Genomic DNA, 17,746 nt, shown 5'->3' with positions numbered 1-17,746 from the left:
AGACCTGACCTCTTTCCTCTTCACTACAAGGCCATGCTCTCGTTTTCGTGATCCAGGGTGGCTCTCCAGCCCATCGAATCTGTGCTCCAAGCAGCAGGAGGAAGGAAAAAGGACGACAAAGAGCCAAAGAGTAAATCTGCAGTGTCTCTTGAGAAAGTTTCCAGAAAGCCGCCCTAGGACACTTCTGATGACACCCCCCTGGGCAGAACTTACTCACGGGACTTCACCCGCCAGAAAGAAGGCCGGAAAATGAGGGCTTTATTCTGTCCAGCTGTGAACAAGCTAAAAGTGCTACTTCTTTAGCTGAAGGCAAGATTGGGTATTGGAGAGACAGCCAGCTGGTTGTGGCACTTATGTGCCATTTAGTCCTTGGCACATATAAGTGAGCAACAGATGTCTGTTATCGTCATTATTATTATCCTATGACATATGCTTTGCTTCTATGAGGACAAGTGTGGTTTCCTCAGTAGAAAGACACAGCTCCAAGGTTCCTGGGACTCCGCGGTTCTGGTCCTTGGAGGCCAAGAGCAATCCTTGTGACTGTGAGGCTGGATGTGTTCTTCAAGATATCCCGCCAAAGTCTTCACCCAGGTGTTTTAAATTACATGACATTGTTATTTCTATAAATTGGGACATATACTCTTTGGAATGTTTAGGGCGAAAATGGCTACGGTCTTCATTTCAAATAGAGTCTAGGGCTGGCCCGGTGGCCAAGTGGTTAAGTTCACGCGCTCTGCTTCGGTGGCCCAGGGTTTTGCAGGTTCGGATCCTGGGTGCGGACATGGCACCACTCATCAGGCCATGCTGAGAGAGCATCCCACATAGCACAATCAGAGGACCTACAACTGGAATATACAACCAGGCACTGGGGGGCTTTGGGGAGAAGACGGGAAAAAAAATGAAAAAAGAAGATTGGCAACAGATGTTAACTCAGGTGCCAATCTTTAAGAAAAAAATAACAATAAAATAGAGTCTAGTCTTTGAATTGAATAGAAAGATTGTTGTGTAGTTTAAAAAATACCTGAGAGAAATATATTTTATCTGAATAAGTTATGGATACAAGAAAAAGTATTGGTAGAATTAGATGGAAAGCCGCATAAAAGATAAAGTGTTTGAATATGTAGGTATTAACATGGGGTTTTCCTCTTGAGTTAATTTAACTCAAGTAAGACATTAAATCATGAGATGTCACCAAATTGGGCAGGTGCATGTATGTTTTGAATCAGAAACTTCAAAGCGAATATGACGCTTCAGAGCCAGGTGAAGAGCGCTTTCCACGTCCATTCTGTCCGGCAGAGTCAGGCGAGGCGGAGATGAGAGAGTCACTGAGGGCGCAAAATTTCAGGAAGCATCCCTCTCAGGGTCCTGGAAGAACCATGGGGGCCTCATTCACCTCACCCTAGTCCTGGCCCTGCCGTTTTTTGGTTGACTTTTTATGAAGACAATCTTTACTTTAAGGATTTTGCATTGAAAATTCAAAATGTGTAAAGGTTGTGGAATATACTGCTTAATATTTGAAGGAACCATGGAAGAAGACTCACCAGAAATAATCTGAACAAATGGGACAATTCGGTTAATGCTATTGAAACACCGCTAAAATACTTCCAGGAAACATGGTTTATGCAATAAAATAAAACCACTTGGATCCTGTCAGATAAGAAAATTGACTTCTTACTTTTCAAAGTGGGAATAATTAACAATATTCAATTACCTCTATTCTTTTCATGAATTCACAACTACATAAAAATTAATATAGATATTAATAATATAATATATCTTCCCTAAATGTTTCTTATAGGGTTGTTTTGTTTTGTTTTTTAAGAGGTTTTTCATTCACAAGTTAAACAACGATCCATCCAAAGTATCTGACGGCCTATTGGCTCAGAGCAAACAACGAGTTCAGGATGGCAGCAACTGCTATTTCTAACATACGAAACAGATAAAATTCTCAGAAGGTGCGTTGCAAAAAGCTCTACTCCGCAAAACTGGAACATTGACAATTTTCCTGGTGATGTCAGTGGTACTCCAGATGTCCCCAAATCCTGCTACTCAACTTGAACTCTCATTTTAGGCTTTGTATTTTGCTTTTCCAGTTTTGCTAATGAGACAAACATGAGTGATATCCTTGATGTATTAGTTATAGTCAAGGGCACATCCTATAACAAATTGGTCTGGAATTTCAAATCCAACACAATCTGTCCTACATCCAATAGTTCAGTGGGGGGATCTCTTTCACAGCAAACTTCCAATGCTGACCATCTTTGGATTATACTGCTTGACTAAGGAAAGCAAGATTTGCATTATTTTGCTGATGTCAATTATATCTTTAGTAATCAAGACATTCTTTCCAGTTAAAGTTGCAAAATCATCTCCATAAATTACGTTTATGGTCCCAATTGAATGGTCATTAAGGTAGCTCTTCAGTCTGATAAAATCTGCAGTCATGGGATGGATATATCACTATTTCTGTTCAGGGCTTTGGTGTAATCCAGCAAGTCAGCAGAGAATTTACAGCCCCCCACCCCCACCCCAGGGCATGCACAGGGCTGCCATGTGATAGCCTCCCATCTTCATAGAATTTCAAGAGTAAGCCACTTTGTCCTGTCCACAATTAGTCCATGAAAAATAAATACTCTTTCTAAAATATCAGTGTAATGATTAGACATACAAAATACATCTAGGTCATAATCTGGTTGAGCGTCACTAATCATGATGCAGGACCGTGGGCCGCCATGATGGAACTGGCTAAGGAGGAGGAGCACAAAAGATTGTTGTTACCTAGCTGTTTGAAATTCTCATGTTGTTAACATGGGTTGGATGACCAGGCCATCTCACAGCAGCCCGTGTAACCCCTTAACTGGACTGGTTTAGTAGAAAGGGCACTGGACTTGAACACAGGGTGGCCATTTTGTCTTGGTTTGCCTTGGACTGTCCCAATATTAGCACTGAAAGTCCCTCACCCTCACAACCGCCTCAGTCACAGGCAAGTGCAACAATTGGTCATCCTAACTTGGTCACAGACTCCCAAGTCTGCCGTTAACTAGTTGTGTGACCTTGAGCATGTTGCTTCGTTTCTCAAAATTTGTTTCCTCAGGGGTAAAATAGAGGGAGGGGCACCTCTCTTCCAGGCCTGCTGTGAAGACTCAGGAGGAAAACCGTGCCTCATCCTTGCTTCTGGCATCAAGGCGCTGCTCACTCCAGGGACTCAGTGTAGTGGTCTGTGTCTCGGTGAGAGGGGATCCTCCACCCCACGCTGCCCTGGCTCACTTGCATATCTAAAGTGGTTGTGACTCAGATATTTGTAACCCAGGGACTCTTTTCTCTATTTAATAAGAGAAAATTCTGAGCCTTTGTAGTTTGAGATATTGCCCAACCTGAGGTCCGACATCTGATTACACTGACAAATGTATTTTGTGTTTCGTTACGAGGCTGTAGTATATCTTTGAGTTTTTAATGTATTCAATGTCACATCAGGGGAATTTTTAAGAAAAGTCATTGCTGTTTAAATCCATTTGTAGGAAACCATGTTTTTGAGTTACAACATGAATGTCACCTGATTTTCAAGAAAGAAGAAGCAAGGCCAAGTTTCAAACCTGAGCAAGGGAACTGGGCTTCCCTATTTTCTAAGTCATTAATATTTAAAGGAGCCATAGAAAAAGAATCACTGAAGTAATCTGAACAAAAGGGAAAATTCAGTTAATGCTATTGAAACACTATGAAAATAATTCCAGGCTTTATGACCCAAGCTTATCCCAGACACATAACCTGAGAGCTGGTTCCTGCCTCTGCTGGAAATATTGGGCATTGATTTGAAGGCAACTGGTCAGTTTTCCTGCGTGCTCCATTTTTTATTTACTTTCTTTGCTGAAGACTAATGGCTTTTAATGTATGTCTTTTTAATGTAATGTCTTTGCTGGCTTTGTCAGCAAAGACAAGTGAATAAAAATTCAGAAAGAAGAGGATAATTGTTGCTGGGTGGGTGAACCAAGTGGATGGGCTTTGGGTATAACATTCTGGAAAGTTAAAAATGCCAAACAAAAGCAAGCTCTTCCCTAACTGTTTCTTCAAATTCAAGAAGCTCACTCATTTCACATTTTCAGATTACAAAAGTTCAGAGTATCTTAAATTTGGTGTGTTTGTTTTATGTGTTCTTTTTTTCCCTGAAGTCCTGTTACTTATTGATGACATATTTAAAAATTAATGGCCACTTACAGTAGAGGAAATTTGTTATTCTAAATTCTGATATGCCACTGCTTCCCAATTTTATCTGTTAATAAAAGCTTGATGGTGAGTAAAGCCCATCATCTCCACATAAAAAGAAAAAGAAAGCAAAACAAAACATAAGGTAGCTTGTCAAAGAAAAAAATATAGTGGGCAGTAATCAGATTTAGGGGAGACATATGTTGAAGCCAGGAATTGGTATCAGGTTTAGAGCTCACAAGAACAACTTTTACTTAGTCCTGCTCTGTCTCCTGGGTGGTGCTGTGTGACATGGATCAAATCCAGTCACTTATTTGTAGTTTAAACTCCTTCCCTTGAAGATGACTCTCCCTGACCTGTAAGCTCTCTGAGCAAGATGCTTACAGACAGCACACTCCCCCAAAGTCTTCACTGGGTGACTTAGGAATCTCTTTACTGGCAAATGGAAATGTTACCTTTGAAAACTTAGTGGGTAATGCAAGATTTCCCTATTCAGATAACCTGAGGAATAAAACAGTAAAAAGCACCTGGTGAAGAAATGACACAAAGTGCGTTCTCAAAAATCGTTAGTTCTCTTCGCTTCTCCCTCCCGGTTCAGCCACTCCTCACTTGCTACTTCTCATGGTGAAACCACTGGAGGGATTGTTTCTTTGCATGTAGTCCTACACAGGGCCTTGAAGGATAACCAAGTCAATGGTAATAATAAAATTGCAACAACAAGAACAGCAAGGGGCGGGCCCCGCGGCCGAGAGGTTAAGTCCGCGCACTCTGCTTCGGCAGCCCAGGGTCTCGCAGTTTGGATCCTGGGCGTGGACGTGGCACCGCTCCTCAGGCCATGCTGAGGCGGCGTCCCACATAGCCCAACCAGAACGACCTACAACTAGAATACACAACTGTGTACTGGGGGTCTTTGGGGAGAAGAAGAAGAAGAAAAAAAAGATTGGCAACAGATGTTAGCTCAGGTGCCAATCTTAAAAAAAAATTAAAAAGAACAGTAGCAAGAGCAGCCCTGTGCTGACCACTCCTGTTCCTTTTTTTTGAAGAAGATTAGCCCTGAGCTAACATCTGTTGCCAATCCTCCTCTTTTTGCTGAGGAAGACTGGCCCTGAGCTAACATCTGTGCGCATCTTCCTCTACTTTATAGATGAGACGCCTGCTACAGCATGGCTCGCCAAGTGGTGCGTAGGTCTGCACCCAGGATCCAAACTGGTGAACTTCGGGCTGCTGAAGCAGAATGTGGGGACTTAACCACTGCACCACAGGGCTGGCCCCTGACCACTCTTGATATGCTCATTATCTCCTTCATCTTCACCACACTCTTGTGAGGTGGCTGCTATTATAATTCCTTTTAAAAACGGAACACGGGAGGAACAAAGCTTGGAAAGACTAAATGATGTGCCCAAGGACACCAACGTGAACTGGTGGAGCTTGGCTTTGAACCCAGAGAGTCAGACTCCAGAGCCTAAATCTTAGTCTTTTTTGAGTTGATAAGGAAGGTCTCAACAAATGCACACAGAAGTGGTCAACCATGTGGCACTTTACGGTTGCCAATAGCTTTTACATGCATGGTATCTTCTGGGTCTCAGACGCCCTCTGTGACTAGAATGAATGCTCCCATTTTATGGATGGAAACATCCACTTTATGGACGAGGCCCAGAGAGGTAGAAAGACCTGTCCAAAGTCGCACAGTAAACAAAGTCTGGGTCTTAAACATGAGTCTTCTGATGCTTAGTCAAGGGAGATTCTTCCGCGGAAATGATGCGAGCTCCAGATGCTCACCTGTAAAGTGAGGGCAGTACCTGGGCACCTGACAGCTACAACACTTACGTCCCTGAACAGTGTAGGCACTAAAAGTAAAAAGTCCTATGAGTCAATGCAAGCTTTCAGAAGATCACATTCAGTTGGCGTTTGAAGTTCTGAGAGTTGAAGACTATGCAGGAGGAGAAGGTGCAACTCTGTCCTGAGAGGGAGAAAGAGAGAGAAAAGCCCCGAGTGAGGCTCTGTAGAGGTCAGGGTGGTTGCAGGCGCAGATGTCCAGAGAGGAAGAGAAAACCAGGGTGGGGCGTTCGGGCAGGAAATGGTGTGGAACTAGGTTCAGATCCCAGCTCTGGCATTTACCGAAGACCTCAAGGGCACGGGTGCGTCATTTCCTGTCTCACACATGTAAAATGGGCTGAGTGATGCCGCCCACTTCATAGGGATGTTGAGGGTGTTAAATGCCTGGTGTACTGACTGCGCTTAGTGCAGTGCCCGGGGTAGGGTTAGAGGCAATAAATATTATTATTATTATTATTATTAGGGGAGATTAGGAAACATTACATGAGGTTAAAGAAGTGTTATGGTGGTCTCTAGTGTGGTTTTAATGTCATCCATGCTTCCTAGTCATGTTTTCCAGGGACAAATTGGATTCATGGGAAAACATTCTACCTGAGTCCTAGAGCAGGCAAGTCACATGACCTTTCCGAGCCTCAGTTTTCTCTTGTATAAAATGGGAATCACATCGCACATACTTCATGGACGGGGTATGAGATCCAATGAGACGGTGCAGGAGAAAATGCTGGGAAAAGCATGGGACAAAGGTGGATTCCTGGTGTGGTGGTGATGAAGACAATATTATAATTTTTCAGTCATCATCTTGGAATTTAGGGCAAAAATAGAATTTATAATAGCCTGACTCTATCTAAACTGCCCTTCTAGAAGTTGAGTATATGTAAAAGAAAGCTATGGGAAATATTCAAGGTGAGTAAAATACCAGAATACTTAGCAAATAGTCAGTGTGAACACTGAAATATAAGAATGGCCAGCAGAGGGAGGCAGACAATCACGTTGGTTTAAGAGCCCATTTTCCTACCTGTGCAGAGTGGACTTGACATTTTCTCTGTGTGCAGACCGTACAGCGTCCATGTGCTGGCTGTGGCTCTTGTTCTATAGGCTCTTGGAATTCAGTGGGTTAGACATATGAACAGTAAGTCTGATCTGAGCGTCCGCTGTTTAAATGAAATGGTCATCTCAGACCCCACATTTCAACTGCCCTTCCTTACTAATTCCTGCCCTGGGGTCTCCCCAGTGTCTGCCTCCTCCAGTCCCTCCCAGAACATCTTCAGGTCTTCACAGAGCCCAGTACTTCTCGCTGACCCCTCTCTCAAACCCACATCCACGCCCACAGAAAATCCCATGGGCTCAATCTCCAGAATATGTCCAGAATGTGACCACATCTCAACACCCTGGTCAAGCCCCTAATTTCCTCAGATACTTGCAAAAGCCTCCTTTTCTGGGTTCCTGCTTCAGCCCCTTCTGGTATATTCTCTCCAGAGCAGTCAGAATGGTGCTTTTGAAACACAAAGCAAATTATGTCACTCCCCAGATCAGTGCTGTCCAGTGGCTCCTCATTGCCCTCAGAGCAGAAGCCACAACTGCAGGGTTCTCTGCCTCCCCCATCCCAAGCGTCCCTGCCTTCGTCTTCTCCTTCTCGCCTTTGTTCACCAGCTCTGGCCACACTGGCCTCCTTGCTGCTCAGCATTCCCCACTCAGGGCCTTGTGCTGCCTATTCTCTCTGCCTGGAGCTCTTCCCAGATACCTGCATGGTGGGGTCTCTCTCCTCCTCATGTCTCGGCTTAAATGTCTCCCCTTCTGTGAAGTCTTCCTTGACCACCCCCTATACGTGGTACCCCTCCATGTTTCTTATAGCCCTCTGCTCCTTCTCTGCATTATTTTCCCCTATGTTTATTTACTTGTTTATTTTTTGGTGAGGAAGATTGGCTGTGAGCTAACATCTCTGCCAATCTTCCTCCATTTTTGTATGTGGGATGCTGCCACAGCATGGCTTGATGAGTGGTGTGTAGGTCTGCTCCCAGGATCCAAACCAATGAACTCTGGGCTGCCGAAGCAGAGCGCACAAACTTAACCACTATGCCTCCAGACCGGCCCCTCCACATTTATTAATTTAAATCTTTCCTGGTGCTTCCTAGGTGCTGGATAGTTTCTAAAGCACTTCCAAAATATCTCACTTAATTCTCACAAAAGTCCCTGTGAGGTGGGTCTTATTATTATTTCCATTTTATAGATAAGGAAACTAAGGTACAGAATGTAACTTGACCAGAAAGTTCCAGAGTTAGTGCAGGCTGCAGCCTGGCTGTACACTGCCCCCACTGACTCTACCCAGGCTGCCTCCCGTTGCACTGAGCACCATGTGACACGGTGTTTAAGTATATGCTTACCTATTTTCTGTCTTCCCCCACTGGAATGTAAGCTCTAAGAGGGCAGTTTCCTTTGTCTATTTTATCCATTGCTGTATTCTTAGAAAAGTGCCAGCGTAAACTATGTGTTCAGTAAATATTTGTTGAAGGAACGATTGTACTTAGCATGAATAAACTATATAATGAATAGTTATAAAGTCCATGAGCGCTGGGACTATCTGTCTTGTTTGTTGCTAAAACCCCAACACTTAGAAGAGCAGTTAGGGAAGCCAGCCTGGTGGCCAAGTGGTTAAGTTCACGTGCTCTGCTTCAGCGGCCCAGTGTTTCGCCCATTCAAATCCTGGGCATGGACATGGCACTGCTCGTCAGGCCATGCTGAGGCGGCGTCCCACATAGCACAGCCAGAGGCACTCACAACTGAAAATACACAACTATGTACCGGGGGGGCTTTGGGAGAAAAAGGAAAAATAAAATCTTTAAAAAAAAAAAAAAAGGAAGGATTAAAAAAAAAAAGAAAAGCAGTTGGCCTAGAACTGGCACTCAATAGGTATTCTCAAATGAACCAATGAGTAGGTTCTGGTTTCCTTATCAGTAAATGAACCAGATGGGCTTTCAGGGGTCAGTGCTCTTCCTTCATGCTTTCTTTTATTTAACAAACGTTCAGGAAGAGAGTCACTGATGATTTAAGACGTGGAAGACATGTATAGTGCCTGGTCTATCAGTTCTCAATAAATCATCACTGAATGAGTCTGTGATCACAGGAATGGTTTTGGAAGAGCATTCTGAATGGTTGTGTGGACTGTGCTGTGGATTGGGAGAGACAAAAGCAGGGCATGGAGGGAACCGATGAGGGTGCCACCATCAGATCCAAGCAAGAGGCAGTCAGGGCAGAAAGATGTGAGAGAGATTTGCAGGAGTTACCGGCTGGTCTGAGCACAGGGAATCGGCTATGCCGCAGACTGAGGTACAGAGTGAAGAGAAGCTACCCTGGGGGAGAGGAGGAGGAGAGTGGATTTGGGTGTGATGGGTGTGAACCGTGATGAAACATCCATTTAGAGAGGTTCATTAAGGGAGGGGAAATTGGGATCAGAGCTGGGGAGAAGAACTGTAAGGAAGCAAGAATAGATGAGATCATCAGAGGACAGAGTGAAGAGAGAACACAGCTAGAAACAGAGGGACGCCCAGTTCTAGGAAATGGAGGAGGCAGGACAGGAGAGACAGTCAGAGAGGTACAAGGTGAGCCAGAGAGGGCAGTGCTGTGGAAATCAAAGGTGAAGCTATTTCCATGAAGAGAGGGGGAGGCCCAGTGCCAAGATCCGCCAAAAGAGCAAGGAGAACGAGCTCTGAAAAAGAAGCCATTGATAAACCTCAGCTGGGTAGAGCTGTGCTGCTGGGTGCCAAGTGGGAAGGGGTTAAGGAGGCACGAGATGGCGACTTCCTTTGCTCTTGCTGGCTGTGACTTTGGGCAGCTTGCCTGTTCCCTGGGCTTCAGCTTTTTCATCTATGCCTCCATCCAACAGTTATGAAAACTAGACAAGATGAAGCAAGTAAACTACTTAGCACATAGTAAGTTTTCATTAAATGGAAACTGCAATCAGTGACAAGTAATACAATAAAAAACGAAGGAGGTGAGTTTGGAACTGAAGAGAGTTATCTCAAACCTCGAGGAGTAGGTGGATCAAGGAAAGGCTTCTTTGAAATGTCAGCGGGCTTTGCTCTCAGTCACTCCTGATCTGAGGCAGAGATTCTGTAGTGACAAAGAATCAAAGATGCCAGGGGCCAGCCCAGTGGTGTATTGGTTAGGTTCGTGCACTCCATACTTCGGCGGCCTGGGGTTCTTGGGTTTGGATCACAGGTGCAGACCTACACACTGTGCATCAAGCCATGCTGTGGCAGGGTCCCAAATATAACATAGAGGAAGACTGGCACAGATGTTAGCTCAGGGACAATCTTCCTCAAGCAAAAAGAGGAGGATTGGTAACAGTTGTTAGCCCAGGGCCAATCTTCCTCACCAAAAAAAAAGGAATCACAGAGGCCAGATGGAGGGAGCAGTCGGTGTCCTGCAGGAGGTTGGGAGGGGTAGGTCCCAGGGAGGAGAAGGAACACTGCTTCCTCACAAAGACAGGACCAAAGGGCAGAGCAGAGGGGAGTGACAGCAAGTGACGAGATTGATTAAAAAGAGCAGGAAAGTGCTAAAACAGCATGGGTGGGAACTATGCTACTCCAGCAACTGAGCTATATGGCTTTCTTGGAATTGATTTAGGCCTGGTACTGGATGCAGGGCCCTTGAAAGGTCGCTTTCCACTCTCAAAGCATAGATTGGGCCCAACTCTGGAGTTCAGAGATGAATTAGGTTGAGTCTTCACCTCAAAGAGCTTACAGTCCAGAGTGGGGAGCAGGACAAATAAAATGACTCATTCGTTCATTCATTCATTCCTTCATTCATCATTCAACAAGCTTTATTAAGCATCCATTATTTACCAGTCACATCGCTAAGGCCCACCCAAGGTCCCTCAGCCCTCGGTCCACACCTCCAGGACACGGTTTATTGTAACGGTCTGTTTATATGTCTGTTTCCTCTACCATCTCTAAGCTTTTAGAAGACAAGACTTTGTGGGTTTCATTACTTTAACTCCAATGACATAGCGCTTATTGGTGGAAACTTAAATATAACATATTAAAAACACAAAATTAAGTCACAAAGGATGAAATAAAGCAGATCCTAAAATCAACACAAACAGCAGCAAATTAACCCAACTGTATGCCATATTAATAAAAACCACCAAGACACAAGGAATTAATTCAAGTCTTGTTTGAACCTAATACCCTGACTGAGCTATATTCCAAGGGCAAAAATAACCACAAGCAAAGCTTGAACTTTAATGAATAGGTCTGTATTGACATATTGCATGTTTTGTAGGTTAGATAGAATGAGTCCATAGAATGCACCTATAAAATGGGAGAAGGTGAGGACAACACTGTGGTGTTCGATTTGAATTGGCGGGATCACTACCAAGTCATACATATTTGCAGATGCAAAATCATTTAGCTAAGTTGCTATTTTGCCATATTGATTTTAATTCCTCTGATGTCCTAATTCAACAACATTTGTTGAATGCTCACTATATTCCAGACACGGTACCGAGCACTTGACATGAAATATTTCATTTGATTCTCACAGCTACACTGTGTGATATATAAATTGTTACGAGAAATGTGAGAAACTTGCCTGAGGTAAAGGCAGGGCCAGGTTTGGCAACCCCAGACTTGTGCTTGCAATCACAGGGATAAATAAGGCAAATCAATATAAAACCTTTTGACCCCATGATAAAACACTGTATTCATTTGTGATGCGAACTTGATCTGACTGCTGAAATAAGTTTTATGGGAGAACAAAAGATTCTTGGGAATCACCTAATCCATCAATAAAAATATCTTTGTGTTCATTTGGCACGGAGCATATTCCAAGTTGCCTGGGAGGCAAGAACTCGGGGTTTTAGACCTAGCTCTGCCAATCCCTCCTGCACAAGGTCTGCATGGCCTTGTGCAAGTACACTAGGCCTCTCTGGGTCTCTGTTCCCTCTTTTCTAAATTGAAGGAGCTGGAGGACACAGGAGTCACAGACTCAAATGTCTGCAGGGGTCAACAGGTGACACAAATCAGTAAGATGGCCTGATAATCTGTGTTCTGTTTATGGTGGCAGTGACCCCTTACCTTCAGCCCAGTGTTGCCAGGCAGGTGTGCAGGCCTGAGGTCACCTGATCTTCCAACTCCTCAAGAAAAGCCAGGAATCCAGACTCATGTGACATTTTCCAAATCTTAAATTGGTAATAATAATAAAAAAGATTGTTTGAGGAGAAAAACAAAAACAAAGCCGTACCTTATACCAGTATGTGGCCCTCAGGCCAACACCTGTGACTTGCCATCAGATGAACTCTAAAGTCCATTCAAGGATTCTTTGTAGAAAATGAAATGGTCCCTTTGGGCGTGGAGCAGACATTCCATGCCCTAAAATGTGATGCTCAAAGCTGATTATCTGGTTCATCTTCCCAGAGTTTTTCAAGGTTACAATGGGATAGTGGACAAGGTTACACTGGGAAAGGAATCCTGGTACTTCTTTGGGCCTTTTTACCTATAGAAAGAGGAGGCTAGAAGTCTCTGGGGAAGGGGGAAATGAAGCTAATGTCCACTGAGCACAGTTACATGTCAGCGACTTGTCATGAGTCATGCCATTTGTATTAGTTGGGATTCCCCAGAGAAACAGAACCAATAGGATGTGTATGTGTTCACCTGTCAACATATACATAGAGAGAGAGACAGAGAGAGAGAGATTTTAAGGAATTGGGGGGCCGGCCCGGTGGCGCAGCAGTTAAGTGTGCACGTTCGGCTTTGGCAGCCGGGGTTTTGCTGGTTTGGATCCTGGGTGTGGACGTGGCACCCCTTGGCACACCATGCTGTGGCAGGTGTCCCACATATAAAGTAGAGGAAGATGGGCATGGATGTTAGCTCAGGGCCAGCCTTCCTCAGCAAAAAGAGGAGGATTGGCAGCAGTTAGCTCAGGGCTAATCTTCCTAAATAAATAAATAAATAAATAAAAAGGAATTGGCTTATGTGATTGTGAAGGCTGGCAAGTCTAAAACCTGCAGGGTGGGCCAGCAGGCTGGAGACCCAGCAGAGCTAGTGCAGTTCCAGTCTGAAGGTCGACTGCTGGCGGAAGTCCTTCTTGCTCAGGGGAGATCAATCTTTGTTCTATTCAAGCTTTCAACTGATTGGATGAGGCCCATCCCCATCACGGAGGGCAATCTACTCAAAGTGCACTGATTTAAATGTTAATCTTATTTACAAAAAATACCCTCTTAGAAACATCCAGAATAATGTTTTACCAAATATCTGGACACTATGGCCCAGGCAAGTTGGCAAATGAAATTTACTATCATACTGTTTCATCCTCACCATGATCCAGTGAAGTAGATTACTATCCTCATTTTACAGATGAGGGAAATGAATCTCTGAGAAGTAAAATGACATACAAAACACAGGGGAAGGGCTGGCATCAAACCCAAGTCTTTACCCGGTTCTGATATTTTATGATTCTAGATATTAATGCTACTATTTGATAAAGGTAAGACCCAAGTTTGTGATGTGTTCCAGGATCGAGGGAGCTGACTGCAGAACCCAGCGCTCCAATCCAGACACCCAGGGAGCACTCCACAAGGGGATATTGTCATTCAAGTTGCCTTTACGCGGACGCATCAGGGGTGCTCCTTCCTTGGGTCAGGCAAGACAGTGGCCTAATGGACCAGGGAATCATTTTCCTGCACCTGCGCCTTTCCAAGGTCTGCTACATTCTCTCCATCACATATTTGCTGGGCGTTTTCTGCATGCCAGGTCTCGTGCTTGGGGGCTGTGGATACAGAGGTGTGTGGGACACATCCTTGGCATCAAGCTGCTGTGGGTCCAGTCGGAGAGTAAGGCATATGCAGTGCCGTGAATGGAGACCTGTGGGGAACTAGAGTAGACAACCTGGACTCTGGTCCCTCCGACTCTGGGGTCCTGGCCTCTCCTTGGATTTTATATCCTTGGAGCCTGGCACACAGCTTAGCATGTAGTAGGTGTTCAATAAATGCTCACTGAATACCTGCATGGATAAGCAAGTAAATGGAAATTATTTATCTTCATGTCTCTACCCTTTACTACATGGTCCTCTTAAGAGCAGGGACAGTAGCTATAAATGTGGGCTCACAACTTGGACTATCTGACTTTAAAGTCCAGCCACCCCTCTTACTGGCCGTGGCATAAGATCTCTCCAAGGCTCAGTGTCTTCAACTGTGAATCAGTGCTAATAATAGTTCTCAACATGGGGGGCCGGCCCCGTGGCCGAGTGGTTGAGTTTGCACACTCTGCTTCAGGGGCCCACAGTTTTTTTTTTTTTTTTTTTTTTTAAATTTTTTTTTTTTTTTAAAGATTTTATTTTTTCCTTTTCTCCCCAAAGCCCCCCGGTACATAGTTGTGTATTCTTCGTTGTGGGTTCTTCTAGTTGTGGCATTTGGGACGCTGCCTCAGCGTGGTCTGATGAGCAGTGCCATGTCCGCGCCCAGGATTCGAACTGACGAAACACTGGGCCGCCTGCAGCGGAGCGTGCGAACTTAACCACTCGGCCACGGGGCCAGCCCCTCAGGGGCCCACAGTTTTGCCAGTTCGGATCCCGGGTGTGGACCTAGCACCGCTCATCAAGCCATGCTGAGGCAGCATCCCACATAGGAGAGCCAGAAGGACCTACAACTAGAATATGCAACTATGTATGGGGGGGGACTTTGGGGAGAAGAAGAAAAAAAAAAAGATTGGTAACAGATGTTAGCTCAGGGTCAATCTTTAACAACAAAATAGTACTTAGCATGGAGTCACTGTGAGAACCAAAGGAGAGAATGAAATGAAAGTGCTCAGCAGAGTACCCAGGGCAGAGTAAACACTCCATACAGAGTAACTATTTTATTGCCACAGTCATTATTCATTTCTGTCGTTCTGGCGCAAAGCAGGACTCAGTAAGTAATTGTGGGTGACAGATGGCTGAATACATTAATTTATCTGGGGCTTTTGGGGGAAGAGGGACAGGCAGACTCTCCCTTTCTTTTCTTCTCTGGATTGTTTCATCTGAGCTCACTGTTGTGTCCACCTCAAAGGCCTTGCTAACCATTGACACCTTGGAGAGCAAGGCAGTGGAATATGGAGGTTTGGTGCAATGAGGATGCAGACCCAGTGAACTTCCAGGGATCCTTTTCCTTGTTAATTTTTACCTAGTCCCTAAATTAGTCACGTCTCAGGATGAATCAAGAATGGATGAGGAATTAGGGCGATCTTCAAGCTTGAAGGGAAAGAGAGCAGCGCAGCCTTCTTCCCTCCTACGCAGGCACTCACTACCTCATTAGATATCTACCTGAAGCACATTTCATTAAGAGATCAGCCAATTTGGTCCTACTTGGAAAAGGCCAACTCTCTATAACTACTTCCCAGCCCTGCAGTGGGACCATCAGGACCCTTCTGGGCCGCTGGCTTCCCTCGATTTTCCACACACTATCTCTTAGGTAGTAGGAATATTTCCAACCCTTAAGGAGAATGTGGCTGATGCGTGAGGTATCTCTGCATGGAGACAGATAAGTGGAGATTGCTTTGAGGAAGGCTCTGCGATAGGGTGGAGAAAAATGCTACGTGGCCTTGGGCAAGTCACTTCAATTCTTTAGGCTTGAATTTTTTCATCTCTATAATGAGGAAGCTGGACAAGATGATTGTTAAGATCATTCTTGCTCTAAAATTCTATGATCCTTAAACCGTGAGTCAATAACTTGCCCACCAGCAAATATGTCTGGGAAAGAATGCTGTTTAGGGAGATTAGTCCAGCACTAGCTTGTAGGATAGACTGGGGAATCTAGTAGACCCTGTAAAAGAGAAACCCATGTAGATGCTCATTAGAATCAAGGAAGGTGACCTCTCCTTGTGTTCACAATCAAAGGGACCAAAGTACCCAGTGCCTCTCCTTTCCCACCACACACCACCTGAGACACAGCTAGCTTCCAGCGATTCCTAATGATGATTCCCAACCTCCCTAATAAGCGTGGCCTAACCTAAGCAATTCTCTAATGAATACTCTATGATTTCCTTGAAAGTGATGAACATTGCTGGTTTCTTAAGTCCTTGCTATACTTTTGTTTGTTCCAAGACCAGAGAAAGTTGGGATATTGCTTAGAGGGATCAATTCTCCTGGCTTCTCACTTTCCATTTCCTTAGTTACACCACGTTCAATTAGATCAGGTGGTGCCACTCTGGGTGTGATTCGGTGTGGAATCACCATAATGGCCAGACTCATCATCTGGAAGGCATCAACTTATTTTTACATCTCACTGTTTATCTTGGCTTGGCAAAAATTTATTAGCAACTGGAAACGTTTGCATAAAAATACCCACATTTCAATTAACCTTCAGGTATCCTTGTTTGAATTCAGTAAAAAGTTTTTGCCAGAAAGACATAATAAAATATATTTATTTGAGCCAAGAATAAAAGTAAAACAAATATGTTTTGTGGGAAGGAATAATATTCTAAAATGTTTGCCTACATTTTGTCCTTTTAGCCTGAGAGTGACAATATACTGAATTTTCTTTCTGAATTGAAGAGCAAATATAGTCAGTTAAGAATGTACTTTGAGGGGCTGGCCCCGTGGCCGAGCGGTTAAGTTCGCATGCTCCGCTGCAGGCGGCCCGGTGTTTCGTTGGTTCGAATCCTGGGCGCAGACATGGCACTGCTCATCAAACCACGCTGAGGTGGCATCCCACATGCCACAACTAGAAGGACCCACAACGAAGAATATACAACTATGTACTGGGGGGCTTTGGGGAGAAAAAGGAAAAACATAAAATCTTTAAAAAAAAAGAATGTATTTTGAATAAACATTGAATAAACATTTGTATTTGAATAAACATTTGAAAAAAATTAATGGATATAATATTTGGATGACAGATTGGGGATTGGACTGATAAAGAATACCAGTTCTTTTCAGGGTTGGTTCCAAACTCTCAAATGTGGGCTCTGTTTTTCTTGATGTCAATGGTGTCTTTGTCCAAGACTCAATGCTGGGAAAACTTTATATTCCTTTTGTAACGTAATCTGAGGTCAGCGGGAAGTACCTAAGAGTTCCCTTTTCTCAGCTTCAAAATGCAAATGATTCAGAAAACACTCAGGCTGTTTATTTCAGTAAAAGAGAATTAATGACAACTCTGCATATCCCACATCCTGAAATTCAAGACTTGCTCTTCAACTTCTGTTGGATTGACACATTTTATTTTGGTAAGTCTTGGGCTTTTCAGAGAGTGGAAGAAGAATTTAGGGTTACAAGTAATATAAAAATTATAACAATTTTTTTTTTTTTTGAGGAAGATTAGCCTTGAGCTAACTGCTGCCAATCCTCCTCTTTTTGCTGAGGAAGCATGGCCCTGAGCTAACATCAGTGCCCATCCTCCTCTACTTTATATGTGGGACGCCTACCACAGCATGGCGTGCCAAGCGGTGCCCTGTCCGCACCCAGGATCCGAACCGGCAAACCCCGGGCCGCTCAGAAGCAAAACGTAAGAACTTACCCTCTGCGCCACTGGGCCGGCCACAATATAACAAATGTTTATTAAAATGCTCGATAAAATGAAAATTTAGTTATCTAAGGTTGACATATAAAATAGTGTTTATAACTTTGTATCTAATTACAAAACAAAATTTGGGAAATATCATAAAAAAAAGAAAATAAAAATCACTTCTAATTCCATCACCCAAAGATAATTGCCATTTTCATATTTTTGGTGTAATGGCAA

The 17,746-nt window shown here is 44.0% G+C and overlaps 1 long non-coding RNA gene and 1 pseudogene across 1 annotated transcript in view; one reads left to right on the top strand and one right to left on the bottom strand.

The window, feature by feature from the left end:
- Window positions 1–2,067: 2,067 nt before the first annotated feature.
- Window positions 2,068–3,388, bottom strand: LOC103565760 (hypoxanthine-guanine phosphoribosyltransferase pseudogene; annotated as a pseudogene).
- Window positions 3,389–17,120: 13,732 nt separating this feature from the next.
- Window positions 17,121–17,746, top strand: part of LOC139082368 (uncharacterized) — a 47,312-nt gene continuing 46,686 nt past the window's right edge. The window contains exon 1 of the long non-coding RNA XR_011538290.1: window positions 17,121–17,231. This is a non-coding gene — a long non-coding RNA (uncharacterized lncRNA). The remainder of the gene's footprint in view (window positions 17,232–17,746) is intronic.

The sequence above is a fragment of the Equus przewalskii genome, chromosome 3 (genome assembly GCF_037783145.1).
Source record: "Equus przewalskii isolate Varuska chromosome 3, EquPr2, whole genome shotgun sequence".
Lineage (NCBI taxonomy): Eukaryota > Metazoa > Chordata > Mammalia > Perissodactyla > Equidae > Equus > Equus przewalskii.
This window is presented reverse-complemented; position numbering and strand designations above follow the sequence as displayed.